Genomic DNA, 17,451 nt, shown 5'->3' with positions numbered 1-17,451 from the left:
TCCACCTAGCTACCATATTAGAAAACTGGGATTTAAACGCTAGTCTATTAGAGGGATATTTCCAGTGGCGAATCCAGGAATTTCCATAAGTGGGGGCCCACTGACTGCCTAAGAGAGGGACCACTCTGATCATGATCCAGTGGTTCTCTAAATAATCAACCATTTTTTTTTCCAAACAAGGGGGGGGGGGGGGGGGGGGGGGCTCTTAATTTACCTTTGATTTCATTGGTTATAATTTTTATTTTATCATGAATCTGATTTGAACACGACTTGGGGAATGAAGGTAAAGACCGAATGTCAGTTTTAGTCTTATATATGTACTTTAATTTTAGTCTTGCATGTATTTATGTGTACATATATCACTGATTCAGTGGCGATGGTGAATAGCTATATATAGACACTGACAAGTCTTTGATAACATTTTATAGTTTTGAATGTTTCTTCATCAGTTGACTAAAATTAGGTGGAGGTATATTTTTATTTCCAACAGAGGGGCACTCATGCTCAACCTATATCAGTTTGTGCATGAAGCGATTGATAGTTGCCAGACACTGAATGATTATACCACCAATTTGTGAAAGTTTTAACCTACATGTATGCATATATACTTTAAATACAATAAAAAAAAAATCATGTCTTTTTCAGGACTTCTGATCCAACCATGTAGAATGGCATGTTATTGAGATATGGTTCTGGTTGATGGATGTTCATGAAGGACCTGTAGTACAAAGTATATCACTGGATTGAGCTCTCGGTCAAAGTGTATTATTAAAGTGCTTTGCTTTGAGCTCAGTTCATTGTTATGCAATTCATTCTTTGTGAAATAAAGATTTTACAGACAACTCTCATGTACAAGGATGTCTCCAAGTATTATCATTTCTATGTACAATGTAAGTAACAGGGAGATAAAAGCATTTTTTTTTGTTTGAACCAAACATTATTTGTCCATTGACCAAATTTATTTTGCTTTCACCAGCTTTGAAGGAGATATTATCAAAGAATTGATAGAAAACAGCACAGAAGCTTACTTTCTAACTCATCAGGCCCAAGCATCATGAAAGGCATTGTCATTACTAAAAACCAATAAATGTCTTCTAATCTGAGGATCAATTCAACATTTTAAGGTGTTTTACTAATGATACTGACAAGCCACCACAAAGATATACTGAGTGCCAATGAAAACGCAACACTTTTGTTTTTCAAAAAAGTCTGATAATTTTTATTTATTTTATATTAGAACTTTGTAAAGTTGGTTGAAAATGACTTTAAAGACAATTGTCGACAACTTTAGGGTTGGGTGATTTTTGGAACAAATGCAAAGTAAGGGTTATTTTGAACGGACATAAACCAAGTTCACCGCTTTTCAACATATGCACCATTTTCACGATTTTGTCATTTAAAGCTTGGCTAATGTCATGAATTTTCCCGCCCTTATTGTAAGGAAACTGCAATAAACATCTGAGTAAATGCCAGGACTTTCTGACAACCAGCGACATGCAGTTTCGGGCATGATCCAATGAAGCCTTCCACAGCATACAATAACCCAAATCATCCACAAATTCAACAAAAATGGATCAGTTAATGATAAGCCACATCCCGGGGTTCAAAAAGCAAGAAACGCTCAGCAAAACCGATACATTTGGTCTTTAACATATCCGATATCGACTCTGATGGATGTCCAAAGGTCACGTGAGTTCAATGGTGGTCACGGTAGATCCTATGGAGCAATTTCAGTAAAGCACTATTTCACAGAAATTCAACGGTTAAAGAGGATCAAAGTCGACATCTAAACGGCTGTCTGGTGTAAACATCGAATTCTGTAGACCAAAAATCATTCATTATGTACCAAAAATCATCAGTGGTGGTTACATAGACGTTTGGCACCAGCCTTGGCCAAAAGTCGTGCGTTTCGCCAGATTTAGGTCCGAAAGAGCAAATTTTGCATCAGATTTGACATGGTTTAGACAATGAAAACCACCACCAATATCATAAAGTCAGCTTGAGTTTGCTTTACAGGACAAGTGGAATAACATTCCTCGAGATCACATTAAACGTCCGGGATGATCAATTCCACGGCGCTGTCGAGATTGCTCTGCACAACGGGGTTGTAACATTTTTAGTTAGGACTGTGATTTGATGATTCGACATTGGCTGTTTCGTTTATCTATTGCGCCCGAAAGATGACAATGAAACATTTTTGTTTGATATCGATCTATTGTTAGATTTGTTAATTTTCAAGAACAATTCAGTTTGAAAGATTATGATTTCTAATATAAATTTTATTTTTGAAAAACCAAGTGTTGCGTTTTCATTGGCACTCAGTATATATAAATAGAACCATACAAATAGTTAGCAAATACATATTAAAAAAGATGTGATATGATTGCCAATGAGACAATTCTCCACAACAGACCAAAATGACATAGAAATTAACAATTACAGGTCGCCGCACAACCTTCAACAATGAGCAAAGCTAATGCAGCATAGTCGGCTATAAAAGGTCTCGAATTGACAATGTGAAACAATTCAAAGTAGAAAAATAACAGGCTTATTTATGTACAAAAAATAAAGAAAAAACGAATATGTAACACATAAACAAACGACAACCACTGAATTACAGGCTCCTTATATCATGTTCTCAGATATCATATCTCTGATGGCATCTCCCAATTTAAAAAAATCACTAAAAATTGAACCTATTATGTGTTGCTCTCCTAACTATAAAATGTATCCAAAATCAAAGATGTGGAACATATTCTATCATAATCATTTGGTAACTAATGCAATTAGTGTCTCTTCCATGCCTGTCTTGAACATAAAAACTAAACTAAATATAAAATAAACAATACTCCTAATGCTCCGGTTGGTTGTCATCGTGCAACACAGTTAACAACACATATAGGAAAATCATAGAACATCATTTATCATAAAACACTGTCAAACATCCAAACATACTATCCACACTCATCTGTGTCCACACTTGTTTATTATAACAAAATGTATTCATGGACGGCTGTCCTACTGCACCTTACCGAGAATCGTTTTCTGCATTGAGAATGATCCGCATTTCCTGTTTGATGGGATACGTATATGGTGTTAATTTATAGTTCCGGTGGACAAGGCTTTTAGCCTTGAGTTGAAAATACTTCATGACATGATTTACTTTGAAAAGTTTCACAAAACAATGTGACTCATTTATACATCATCAACACGGACAATTTCTCACTGCTATCTTATCCCCGCCTATCAACCCACGTGAATGTGGGCGGATCTTCTTTCTAGGTTTATAACATATGTAAACCTAAAAATTCTCCAGCCACCCAATGTGAGCTCAACAAAGGCACGTAGCTAAGAGAATCACCCAATGTGAACTCAAAAATGGCACGTCGTTTTAATAGAAATGCTAAAAAGCAAAAATTCCGATTCTACAATAAAAAAGAACGGAATAAATACAATATGCAGCAAAGAACTGCACATGCAAAAAAGCATGTAATTAATCTATCAAAACGCAGCTTATCAAATCAGGAATATATCCTGTTGGCGAAAGGCTTGAAATTTATACCAACGCCATCAAGCAAAAATGCAAAAATGTCTATACTAAAAGACTACAATGAATTTGCTAGAAAATTACGATGTCGGTATATGTTCAGTCAAGAAAAAACTGACCTTCATCCATTTCGGAGCAATACAGGATATACACCTGCCTCTACGTGCCATACGTTGGAAAATTATATAGATTTAACCAAGCTTGAATTGTCTTTTCTACCAATAGAAAGAAATGTAAAAAAACAATCTTACTAAGGGCGAAAGAATAGCGCTACGCAATTTGAAAAATGATGAAACAATAGTAATAAAAAAGGCAGATAAAAATTCAAATTGTGTTATTTTAGACAGGCTAGACTACATAACAGAAGTCACAAGACAACTAAATACTCAACATTACTGCCAATTAGATTCATTTAACATGGCAAATCTATAACGCAGAACTGAAAATCCAGGTCATTGAGAATATTAAATCATTATACGACCAAGGCATAATCGACAAAATATCATTTAAATTTTTAACAAATGGTAAAAAATTAAGAGATGCACGATTAGGCAGAATTTATATTCTCCCAAAAATTCACCGTCTTACAACAGAGACGTTTAAACAAATACAACATGATGGATTAAATGAATTAAATATAATTCCACCTGGCAGACCAATTATATCACAGTGTGGTTCTGTAACTGAACTTATAGGTCATTACGTTGACTATTTTCTTATACCAATAGTTCAAAATCAGTCTACATATATAAAAGATACTACATCGTTCATTAATATCATTGAGAAATTAAAACCTATGGCAAACAGCCTTTTGGTTTCATATGATATAACACAGATGTTTACTAATCTACCTCAAGAAGCGTTATTGAGTGCGGTTGAACGAGCCTATGACAGTTTTGACAAATCAAACTTCAAAGTCAATGCTCCGCCAGTCAATGTATTAATACATTAGTTGAGAATTATTTTAGAAAACAATGTATTTGAATTTGATGGGAAAATTTACAAACAAGTAATAGGTACGGCAATTGGTGCAGTTCCTTCACCGGAAATCTGTGACATACTTATGTTTGAAATAATGAATCAAATTATTTCTGCATTTCAATATAAAGACAAAATATTCTATCATGGCAGATATAGAGACGATGGATTCATAATATATGATGGAACATCAGATGGAATGATAGATTTTTTTCGTCTAGCAAATGATTATAACCCCTTATTAAAGTTCACCTATGAAATCAAAAACGATAAAATGTCGTTCTTGGATGTTGATGTAATTAAAGGTCAACGATTTACAACATATGGCATCCTTGACCTTGAAATACATTTTAAAGAAACATCTGCACAGAAATAGCTGTCACTCACAGCATGTATTCAGAGGATTTATTAAAGGTGAAGCAATACGGCAAATTAGAAATACAAGTGACCATAACAAATTAATAAACAATCTATTAACTAATTTCAAAGTGAAATTATTAGATAGGGGTTATGATAACGTGGAAATAGATGATAGTATTACTGATGCTTTATCAATTGACCGTACTGATTTATTACAACAAAACAAATCTAAAGAGAAGCAAAGTATTCCGTTAGTTTTAATAACTAAATATAATCCATATATATTTAAGAATTGAATGCTTCTTTTTGTAACTTTATTGGGGTGTAAAAGCGTTGACCGAAGTACATTTTGTATGAAGCGCGGAAGCGCTTCATTCTAAAAATGTACGCACGGTCAACGCTTTTACAACCCTATAAAGTTACAAAAAGAAGCATTCAATACTTATAATTACATTTTTTAGCTATGATCATGAAAACACGAATTTTATATATATTTTATCATTTAATTCACCTGTGCACTTAATTTTTGGAGCACGTGTTATCATGAGTGAAAAGTTGTATTGAGCAATGCAACTGCTTACGGAATAACACGTGATGTGCAGTTAGCCAATCAGAATAAAATATTATAATGAAACATACATCTAATGTAATTATATATACGTAAAATAAAGAAACGTATAATGAAACACTGGCATTTATTACAGTACGACGAAGACTGTGTACAAATATTCAATACAGCACCAATAGTTGCGTATAGCAAACATAAAAGTATTGGAGATATGCTTAGTAGATCAAAGTTAAAGACTTTAACATTAAATTGACAGTTGGACCCCTGATGATGATAGATCTGTCATAATAACTAGATATATTGAAGAAGAATAAAAATATAAATATATCAATAAAAATATGAATAATTTTCATATTTGATTATATTCAAATAATGCATCTTAAAATGACCATCCCAAGCTTAACTACCGAAACACGAAATTTATATTTGTGTCGGGTCCTATCTGCAATATGGGATGCGTGGTTGCATGGGTGTTTTATTATAACAAAAAAAAAAACAAAAAAACAAAAAAACAAAAAAATCCGGAAAATTATTGTCAATGTTAATTCCATAAAATAAGAACGAGTAGCTTAGCAATAAATTTATGTGCGGTATGCGTACGAATTTTCGGATCTATTTTAGTCTATTGTTTAACAATAGAATAAACTAGATATGCAAATTAGTAAGGTATATAATAGATTGAAAACGGGTTTTCAAGTTTATCGAAGGCTGGGCGGTGACCACTCGACTTGCAGACAATTTTTTTTGTATTGTTAAATGTGTATAAGACGTCTGTAGTGAATATGTATATATAGTATACTGATTTGTAATGTTTATTTTATAGATTTGATATGATGAAGTGTTTATGCAGAGATGTTAAGGACATTGTTTGATGAAATGAAATGAAAAGACATTTATAGAAAATTGATTACTAGTAGATTGTGAATTATGATGAATAAATAGAAATGGTCACCGTGCCTGTTAGTATCAGAACTATTCTTGTCTTATTTATATACATATATACAATATGAGTCAGTTTAGAACAGAAATTAGGAGCAGAGTTGTACAAGAAAAATAGAGCAATTTAGCACATACATATGTTATGTTCGTTTGAACATCGTGAATTAAGAACATAACCCCGTATAACCCCGATACAAATGAAACCGGACATTGACGCGTTCGAGTCGAGCACACCTTGAACAACCGAGGTTAGACAGACTAACAAGTACACAATTTTAAGGTAAGTCCTTTATATTTCTCATGATATTTTGCTTCAATATATACTATGATATGTCACTTATATTGTATTGCTATTTTTTTTTAAATACTTTATTTCTAAAGGCTAAAATTAACGAAACGCACGACCTTGGCAATAGTAAAAACATGTTTTCTATTTTTAAGGTTCATGTGGACCCTAAGGCTAAAATGGCCGTATTTTCACCTCAAAATTTACTCTGAGTACAGACAAATCTGCGCATCTGTTAAATATTTCAGGCATGGCATGCCTAGATAAATAAATTTCAAATATTTTTTATGTTTAAGAAAAATAAAAACTTACCAGGATTTTGCCGTGCACTTTTTTTCATTCCTCCAGAAGGTGCCAAAATAAACTAAGTTGGGAAACAGGTTTGAGAACTTCCCCACAGGTAATAATTGAAGTGAGCTGTATTGCTTGACATGGACATGAGATGGACAATAGATACTTGACAATAATTGGTTATTTAAACTGTGTACCTGAGTGGACCATATCAAGGTGAATCAACTGTTTGTTAATTTTATCATCTTCTGCAGGGACGAAAAAAAGTGTACGGCAAAATCCAGTTAAGTTATGAATTTTCTAAATCATACATTGCATTTGAATTCTATTTATCTAGGGCATGCTATGCCTTAAAACTTTTCCAGATGCACAGGTTTGCCTGTACTCAGAGTAAATTTTGAGGTGAAAATACGGCCATTTTAGCCATAGGGTCCACATGAACCTAAATCATTATAAATTCTAAGTTTCTTGCATCTTTTACTTTTGCAAACATACATTTCTAAAAATCTTATCGTTTTACCTAAACAAAACACTTAAAGTTGTAGATATACATGCTATATAGACAACGAAAAGTGCATCTCTTTGTGCATCTTTAATTTTTAACTCTGTACGCTTCGTTGTCTTTACACTGTTTTATACTGTACGAGTCGTTGTGACAATATTGCGTTTTAAAAACAAATTTATCATGTTTTAAAACATTTTTTTGTATGTAAATCTTAATACACACGTTGCAAATTTACCATCATAAGCCAATATATTATTCTCATTGTACAGACAAATTCCAATTTCATGTATTTCAATTCATTTGTGCATATAAGAAGTTTCATTAACCATGCAAACATGTATATTATTTTGAAATTCAATCGTTCGACAAAGGAGTAGGTTCAGTAAGACCCCTTTTTGGCCCCCCAAAAAAAAATTATTTTATTATAATACATAACATATATAAAGGTTGAGGATGAACACGGATGCGGCCACTTTCATTTTTACCAAAAACCATCTGAAAAGTGACAATTTTCGGCATATTAGGTAGATTTTTCATATTTGAGCTTGAATCGGATCGTTTTTAATGACTAAATCTGTTAAAATCTTTCACATAAACTAATTAATTCAAATAAAATAGACACTTAAGTGTTTAAAAAAGTGGTCAAAATCTTTCGTCAGATGAACCTGAAATTTGAGGCCAAAATCGGTCCTTACCGGACCTACTCCTTTCAGATGTTATTGATTGAGCGGACGGCTACCTGTCAATCTGTCATTAAAAATCTTTTCTAGTATTGGGCAACAATAATTTTATATTTTTCTCGGGAAGGGGGAGGGGTGGATTAGAGTCCTGAGGAATAATTTAAAGGCCTGGTAAACGCTGAAAATTAGCAACCCTACAAGAAACAGGATTAAAATTATATTCTGAAGTGTAAAATGCCGGAAAACGATTATTGTTCAACAATGAAAAATAAAATTTTCGCACAATTATATATGCCACGTAAAGAAAATAAGAAGTATATTCTTCTGCCCCCTCCTGATATCAAAAAGTCCTCCTTATGTCCAGTTATGTTATGTGATATACAAAAAGAATAAAAAATAAAATCAAATGTATACTACAAAAGCAAACAAAGCATGGCAGCAAGGTAGCAACAAAAGACATACAGAAGGTTTTATAGGTTTGTGCTTACAAAAAAAGTTAAGCATTTGTTTTAATAACAAATAGATAATCTTAAAGCTTACGGGGGCCCTTTGACCACTGGTCCCTTCTAAAAAATGTTTTCGAGTAGCTATGCTACTATGCTCTTGGCGTTATGCTAGTATAAAACACGAACACATATGACAAAAAGACATGAAATACCGATCTAACTTTAGAGTAGTTGTAGTCACTGGGAGCTAGTGCAATGTCAGTTTTTCAACTACATTTTTTTTATTTGAGTTGAATGTAATACATGTACTTTTTAAATTTCAATATATATCTTATGGAGGAGGAAACAGTCGAGGGGTCCGATGACTCAGAAAAAGAAGAAGTGGAATATCACAGATGTAACCTATGTGTTTATGAAACCAAAAAGAAAGTTTGACCTTAAACGTCACAAAAATAGAGTTCATGAAAACCAAAAACAGGACATTCTTCCCGATGATAGTAAAACTTATCGCTACCTTTTTCATGTTTGTGGCCTTATGTTCCAGTCAAGATCTGGACTATCAATCCACATTAAGGACAAACACACATTAATATTCAGATACAAATGTAGCACTTGTGGTGATGGGTTTAACCAGCTTTGGGACTTCAGAGGACACCTCAATCTACACAATAACATCAAAACAGAGAAGTGTCCCCTGTGTAGTAAACAATTCACGTACAAGAATTCCCTGAACGTCCACATTAAGGCTCACCACTCAAAAAAAAAAGAAATTCCGTCGTACCTGTGTAGCACTTGTAGTTGTGGATACAAGTCTTTGGACGAGTTGAGGGAACACAGGAAAGTGGTTCATGAAGGTCGCCTTTTGTCTTGCATATGTGGAAAACAATTCATATGGCGATAAAGTCAAAAATATCATTTATCTGTTTGTAAACTTGTACAGAGAAACACATAATAATAAAAAAATTTCACTACAAATGTTTTTTCTTATTTAATATGCTAGTTATCTAATTTAGTTTTGCCTGACGAATGACACAAAAATCAATGACATAATGATGGTTACAGCTTGACCTCATTTTCCTGTTGTGTTGGATTTCATGATTACTATAAAAAAAATCGAAGCACTTCATTCAATACAAAACGTAAAAATTATAACAGAAGAGGGATCTAAAATTAAATATCCTCTGATTCGTCATTGAATTCAAGTCCTTTGCGAACATGAGGAAGTATTTTTGATTCATCTAACCGATGGAATAGGCGAATAGGTCGTATTCCTCTGGCTGGCATCGATGGATCACTGATGCAAGATTTCACTCGTCGTCTTGTCCCCGTTAACTTTGACCTTTCAGGTTTATCAAATGGGTGATTTCTTCAAAATAAGATTTTTTTTTGCAAAAACCAGCATAAACACATAACACACTACCCATAAAAAACATACAAACGCACAATTTATTTTTTTAAATCATTTTTAGCTAAAAAAAACAATATCTGCAAAACCGCTTATTTCTTGTTCGGGTTTAGGTATTATTTTATGAATGATGATGATGAACAATGGTCAACAAGCTCGTCTGGTCGTTGTCGTTTCGGCAAACTTGGACCAACAACTGCATTTTGACGAGGCTTGAAATCGTGAATATTTAGAGATATCAAATTTGTATTGGCTGTGATATATTTATTTTTTGACTTGATTTCATCTGGAAAAACGTGAAAATTTTAGTAAACTTTTGCCTTCCGATGTGCGCTTGATTTTACATTTCTTGCTTTGGATGACTGATAATTTCATGGTCTACTATTTCGCCAAAGTTGACAGATGACAGTTTACAATAAAAACACAGAAAAAAGGTTGCTGCTGCCATCACGAGTACATTAAAAAGAAATTTATTTGTGACGGTTTTTGTCAACGAACTGTACAATGGTTATTTGTCATTGAGGAACGAACTTGACACATTTGGTGGAACGAACGATACAGTACGAGATGACCTAATTTTGTACGATTTCGTGTTTAATTACATTTCTAGAGAAAATTTGAAGCTGACGAGATGAATTAACTAGTTATTGTTTATCATTGATCAAAGTATCGCTTCGCAAAAGTTTATATAAGATAAGATATTGACCATTGTTTACCCCCAAAAAACGTAGAATATCACACCATGACTGTGCGTTTTACATATTGCAGTTTTATCAAACGCTTTTTACAAAATCTGGAATTTACAACCATTTTATAATTGATTATATAAACTAACATGCTTATGTACATATTGATATATACTCACATAAATTCGAGAAAGGCCCTAGAAGTTGTTGTCATTCCAAATGTTGTCCTAAGTATCGCTTCTGATGCTTTAAATAAATCGGGGCATGATGTTGCTTTTCGAATACTACAGTGCAGCATGTCTACATTCATTAAGTCTACATGATGATCTATTTGCGAAAGAAAGAGCAAACGAAATTCGTTGTCGTATAGTTTGCCATTTACATTTGTTTACAGATATTGCATTTTGTGAAAAATTTTTGTGAAAAGCTGTTTACGATCGTTCGAAATTTCAAATTATTTCTATCTTTGCAATGAATTCCAACCTTTGATAAATTTTTTGCCTGGTTAGTAGTTTACAATTATTTTCAAATGGATAATGATTACAATGCACTCTCAATTGATATTGAACTGAAATATATACTTTAGCTGAGTGTGTAATATTCCTTTATGAAAAACCAGTACACACCTGATAAAAAAAATGGTATTGGTATTGTCCAAATTTTTTATGTAAAATGATACAACTGTTATTGAGATTTCGCCAATGACTGCTTTAATACCATAATAAAAAAGATATGTGCTATGATTGCCAATAAGACAAATCTCCACAAACAGACCAAAAAGTATTATACAGGCTCCTGACTTGGGACAGCCACATACAGAATGTGGGGAGGTTAAACATGATAACGGGCGCCCAACCATCCCCTTACATCAAACATTGGTGTATATAAAAAGAAGATGTGGTATGATGGCCAATGGAACAACTCTTCATAGAGACCATACGACACAGATATTTACAACTATAGGTTACCGCATGACCTTCAACAATGAACAAATCCCATACCACATAGTCAGCTATCAAAGGCGTCAAAGGGACAGTAAGGTTTATTTTTAATGGTGGTAGATCCAAATAGTTCTTCAAGTCATTGAATGCAGATCAATTAGAGATTGTGAGAATTTCTTTGTGCACCTGAAAATAAACATGGGTTGATAATATTTGTAGTTTTACTGTAACTATGCACTATCGCACTACAATGGTTTTCATTTGCTAGAACATGACAAATATTTCTAGCGGGATCTTTTCAAAATCTATTGACTGTGAAGCAATTTTGTGTAGGACCTGTAAGTGACTGAAGAGGCAGATATAAGAACTATTCTGCCGTCTCATTTGGCAAATGAACAGATATTGAAAAGTTTTTCGAGGGGTTGCATCATATTAAAATCATGAAAGTTATGTTTATTTCTAATAAGGTATTTTGCTCAGATGTCAAACATGATGAATAGTGAATTTAGACTGGAGGCGTTTCTTCAACCAAAGTCACAAATCAGTTTTTATACCTATTCATGACATATGCAACTTTTTAAAAGTTATTGGACCCCAGATGCCTGGCACACCAACAGTAGCTTGCGCTCTTACAGGATACGACACGTCTTCTCTTATCGAAATTTACAAAGGAAGACAAAGGGGTCTGGAAAAACATGCATGTATCAAAATTTGTCATTCTAGCTGGTTCTTATATTGACATATTTTAGGGAGATACATTCCTTAATTTATAATAATTTCTATCATTTTGTAACAGTAAATTTTAATAACTCAAAACATCCGTATTTTCATGCCAGTACCAAAGTACTGGCTACGAGGGTGGTGATACCCTCGGGGACTAATAGTCCACCAGCAGAGGCATTGACCCAGTGGTAGTAATAAAATTAACGGTACCAATTTTCTTGCACCAGATAACATGTATAATTTAGTTGCAGTTTTGTTTTTATCATTGGTAGCGCTAATTTCGGATATCAAGGGTTAGTCGCTTGATTTATGGCAGATTTCTCTGGGCTTAGATAAAATATTTGCAGTTTGTAGCATTAGTCTCTGATTTCCAGGGTTAATAGCTTATCTTGGACTTTCCCTGCAACCTTGAACATATTCGGCGAGCATCATACAATGTATAACATTTTCAAAGACACATATTCGGTGTTGACTTGAATATCAATTATATGGTCATTTAAAAAAAAAATAATGTTTGCAAAAGTGTCACTGACAAGTCTTATGTAGATGAAACGTGCACCTGGCGTATTATATTATAAGCTTGGTACCTTTGATAACTATAAGCATGTCGAAATGTATTATTCTATTGTTTATTTGTGTATTTCTCTGTACTGAATGTTCTTGCATTTCTTTGTACTGTAGTTCTGTCATGTAATGTTGTCATTTTAGTGTTACAATTAACATTGCCATTAAAACGCGAGGTTTAGCTAGCCACAAAACCAGATTCAACCCACCATTTTTTCTTAAAATGTCTTGTACCAAGTCAGGAAAATGGCAGTTGTTATCTTATAATTATTTTCTTTGCATATCTATCAGTGAATTTAAGTTCATATCACAAATTGCATTTTATATACTATTACATATCATATCTGTTAATAAATGCTGTGGCCATTTCCTGTCAACTCTAATCTTGTTATTTTTAAAAGAGCATCTAAGATAATAAATAATTTATATAAACGCCTAAAAAGTGTACATTTCAACACCAATAACAAAAAAGGAAAACATTAAATGTATTAATCTATAAAAGATTTCGGATAACATATATCCTTCATCAGTATGATTATATATATATATATATAATTATAAAATTAAATTAAAAACAAATAATCTGTTAAAATCGCTTTTAAACGAACCTTTTGATGTCTTACATATTGTAATACTGCACATTGAAGGTTATGGTAAAATGATTTCAAAACAGAAAGTTGAAAAAAGCTTAAATTTTGTCAACATAATAATATGTTTTTTATGACAATTATTTGGAAAATATAATATTGTCCTTCACTTAATTACAACTAGAAAAACTCAGTTTTTAAGGTCAATAATACCTTATTTTTTATTTACATTTTATTCAAGAGAATGGCGAAAGATACCAGAAGGACATTCAAACTCATAAATCGAAAATAAACTGACAACGCCTTGGCTAAAAAAGATAAAGACAAGCAATAGTACACAAAACACAACAATGAAAAATAAGGATTAAGCAACATGAACCGCATCAAAAACTAGGGGTGATATCATGTGCTCTGGAAGGGTAGGCAAAAAAACCAAACCCGGACATTTGCACTGTTGCCCTCGAAAAACAACCAACACGGGATGCAAAATACAACGAAATTGTGCGTCTCTTGTGGTCAAAGGATGTGTTTTATCTAAAATGAAATGGACAGTTATGCAAAAAAACTGTTAAAAATTGCGAAATTGCAGTTAATTGACCTAATTGCATGTTTTGTCACTTGAAAAAACGCGATCTCCGCAAGACACTATTTTAAACTTATGGTTTTATAAAATAAATTATAAATACTGAATTGCCATATTTATATACTTCTGTTTTACTTTGTTGGAAGACAATTGAAATATAACATTCTAAAATAAATATATCACTTCTTCGAATATTAAGCAACTCCAGGGGCGGATCCAGCCATTTTGAAAAGGGGGGGTTCCTAACCCAGGACAAAGGGGGGGTTCCAATTACATGTCCCCATTCAAATGCATTGATCGTCCAAAAAAAGGGGGGTTCCAACCCCCGGAACCCCTCCTCTGGATCCGCGCCTGAACTCAGAATGTCATTCGTTTGATGTGTTTTATCATTTGATTTTGCCATTTGATTAGGGACTTTCCGTTTTGAATTTTCCTCGGAGTTCAGTATTTTTGTGATTTTATTTTTCACCGTTTTCAATTCCGTTTAATGTGGCACAATTTTCGGCCATCGTCTCTGTCGTGTGGTATTACACTTTAATATTTCTTCTTATTATTACCATGAGAATAATATGAGTTTCTAATGTATGGGTATTATTAACGGAAGAAGAAATAAATAATCTTTGGTTTCTAACTTTTAATTGTATCATATTCATAGATCTGACAATAAACTAAATAGGAAACTTAATATTAATTAAATTTTATACTGGGGATTCCTTGTAGTGTAAGTGCAAGTTAAAGAGAATTGAGACTTTGTTTCTTCTTTAAAGATATCAGGGCATTCCAATCTAATTGGGAGAGAGGGTTGAGGACGAAAATATTCCAGCTCGGCATGCACTATTTGAGTTAAAACAATATTCGTTTGTATCATATGACAAGTTTGGAATATATTTCACTGCGACAGCTCTTTAGCTAAACTCAACTTCTTTAAGGTTCGTTGTTCCAGAAATATGAAGAAACTCGCAATTCCTATCATACGTTTTGTCTACAACGTAATAATGTTTATCAGTTTACTGATAATACAGGTTTCAGTGGCGGATCCAGGGGGGGGGGGGGTGTTCCGGGGGTGCGCACCCCCCTTTATTTTTGCCGATCAATGCATTTGTATCGGGACATATGTTTTGCACCCCCCCCCCCCCCCCCCTTTGCCCTGGGTGCCCTGGGTTAGCACCCCCCCTTTCGAAAATTCCTGCATCCGCCCCTGGGTTTAATAAAAGTTTAAATTCCGTATTTGTTCTCGAGCCCTTCTACTTTAGTATTCTTAACCTTGTACGTGATTGTGACCTTTCCACTGTGTGACGTCACTATCATACGTACGTCACGTTTAGAATTTTCTAACGTTTGATAAGGAACCTTGCTTAAAAGTTTTCAACAATCCAGTTCCATCCTCACCAGTGATGAAGCCTCAAAAGAGAAATAAGACAAATGAATATTAAGTTACGGTATCGCTTAGAAAAATGACAATTTCGAAGCGAATAAGACTAAATGTTGATAGTAATAGACACAATGCAGCGTGGCACCTCGTGCGAATTAGACCATTGATGTGGTGGCTATACTTCGTCTACCCAATGTAGCTGGAATACAAGCAAAACCGAGTGTATTGCTTCCATTCAAAAACCAATAATCATGCGGAGCGACCAAGCATTAAAAAATGAGCGAGTGAGAGATTTAATTTTAATTAGATTGGTCTTTGACCTTCTCTTATTTTTCATGGTTCAGTGACTACTTAATAAAATTGTGTAATGTTTTTTTTAGCATTCGTAATTTCTCTCTTATTATGAGTAATATGATAATTATATTTGGTATGTGCATTCCTTGCAAGGTCCTCAAATCCGTCAGACAGATTTCGTGGTTAAGTCCATATCTCATTTACTAGACGCAATAGTTCTACTTTATTTGGTGCATAGATTGATTGAGTTGTACATGCTTATCTGGTAGGTGTCGGCTGACCTCTTCATTTTTATGGTTCAGTGATTAAAGTTAAAAGTTTTTTCCTGCTCTTTTATCGTATGCAAGAGATCAAGCAATATGTCAACTACTAGTATATTCGGTGTATGAGATTATTTTTCGATATACATGTCAGTCTGACATGTTTTAAGTGACCTTGACCTTATTTAGCTTTTGGCATTTGGTAAGTTATCAGAAGACGAAACAAACAATGGCCGTGTTATTTGCCATTCTAATATAATAACTCAAAAAAGAGATTTGTTTTACTGGCTCAGAAACGATGGAGGGCACTTGTCAGTCAGGGGTAATGATGCTTTCTTGAACAATGCACAATGAGATTGAGTATGAGTTGAGATTTTGCAAACTCTGTTCGTCGAGTATTTTTCAATTGATCAGCACAAACTACCATGTAGTAAACTCGTTTTCTTGGGATTGAGTGTGAAAAGACTTACTCATTTTGGCGAGATCTGTCAAGATGACAGGGAGGTCATGACCCTATAATTCTACGTTAGACCATATGCCAATCTAATTAAAAACCGATCTCTCATCGCTCCCGTTTCTGATATGTCGCGTGGGAGATCTAACGAAACCCGCTTTAAGGTCACATGTGAGTGACCTCGTTGGTGTGTCTTTTTCGACCAATGAAATTGAGTCTTCCACGATCTTGGAAGTTAACGTAAGGCAAAGGGATGTAACTCATTTTATTTACGACGAAATCGTCAGTCAAAATAATTCATAAACTTTTTTGATTGGCTTATTAATAGGTCGTCAACTCATTTGCATATCTTTATAAATTCATAACTTTTAGTTCACTCACATGTGACCTCAAAGCCGGTTTCGTTAGATCTCCCACGCGACATATCAGAAACAGGAGCGATGAGAGATCGGTTTTTAATTAGATTGACCATATGCCAACATATTGCCTGTGGTACAACAGCAAAGTTGTTTTTTTATAATAGGTCTCCTCTTGTATACAAGAGCGGCCGGTTCATTACTAATACCAGTTTTGAGTTATTTTATTCTCCAAAAACCGGGAAAAGCATAATTAAGGTAATGGCATAGCGTAAGTGTGGGGTCGTGCTCCTCGTTCACTCTAATTACACTAGAGGAACTTTTGTTACTTCTGTTACCAGAATAGCACCTACTTGCCAATATTACAAATGCCGGAAGTTAGTATCGTCTTGCCAGATCTCGTTTACTGTTTTTTTCCTGCGGCCGATATTATTCCACATAGTATTTCTTGTATTATTCAAATCTTGGATCAGAATATAGATGTGGATTGATTGTCTAATTCCACATAGTGTTTCTTGAATTGTTCAAATCTTGGATCAGAATGTAGATGTTGATTGATTGTCTATGAGACAACTCAACTGTTTAAACTGGGTGTAGACAACCAAAGTTGACCGAACAACCTTCAA

Source organism: Mytilus edulis, chromosome 2, assembly GCF_963676685.1.
Source record: "Mytilus edulis chromosome 2, xbMytEdul2.2, whole genome shotgun sequence".
Classification (NCBI taxonomy): Eukaryota; Metazoa; Mollusca; class Bivalvia; order Mytilida; family Mytilidae; genus Mytilus; species Mytilus edulis.
Note: the sequence above shows the minus strand (reverse complement) of the source record.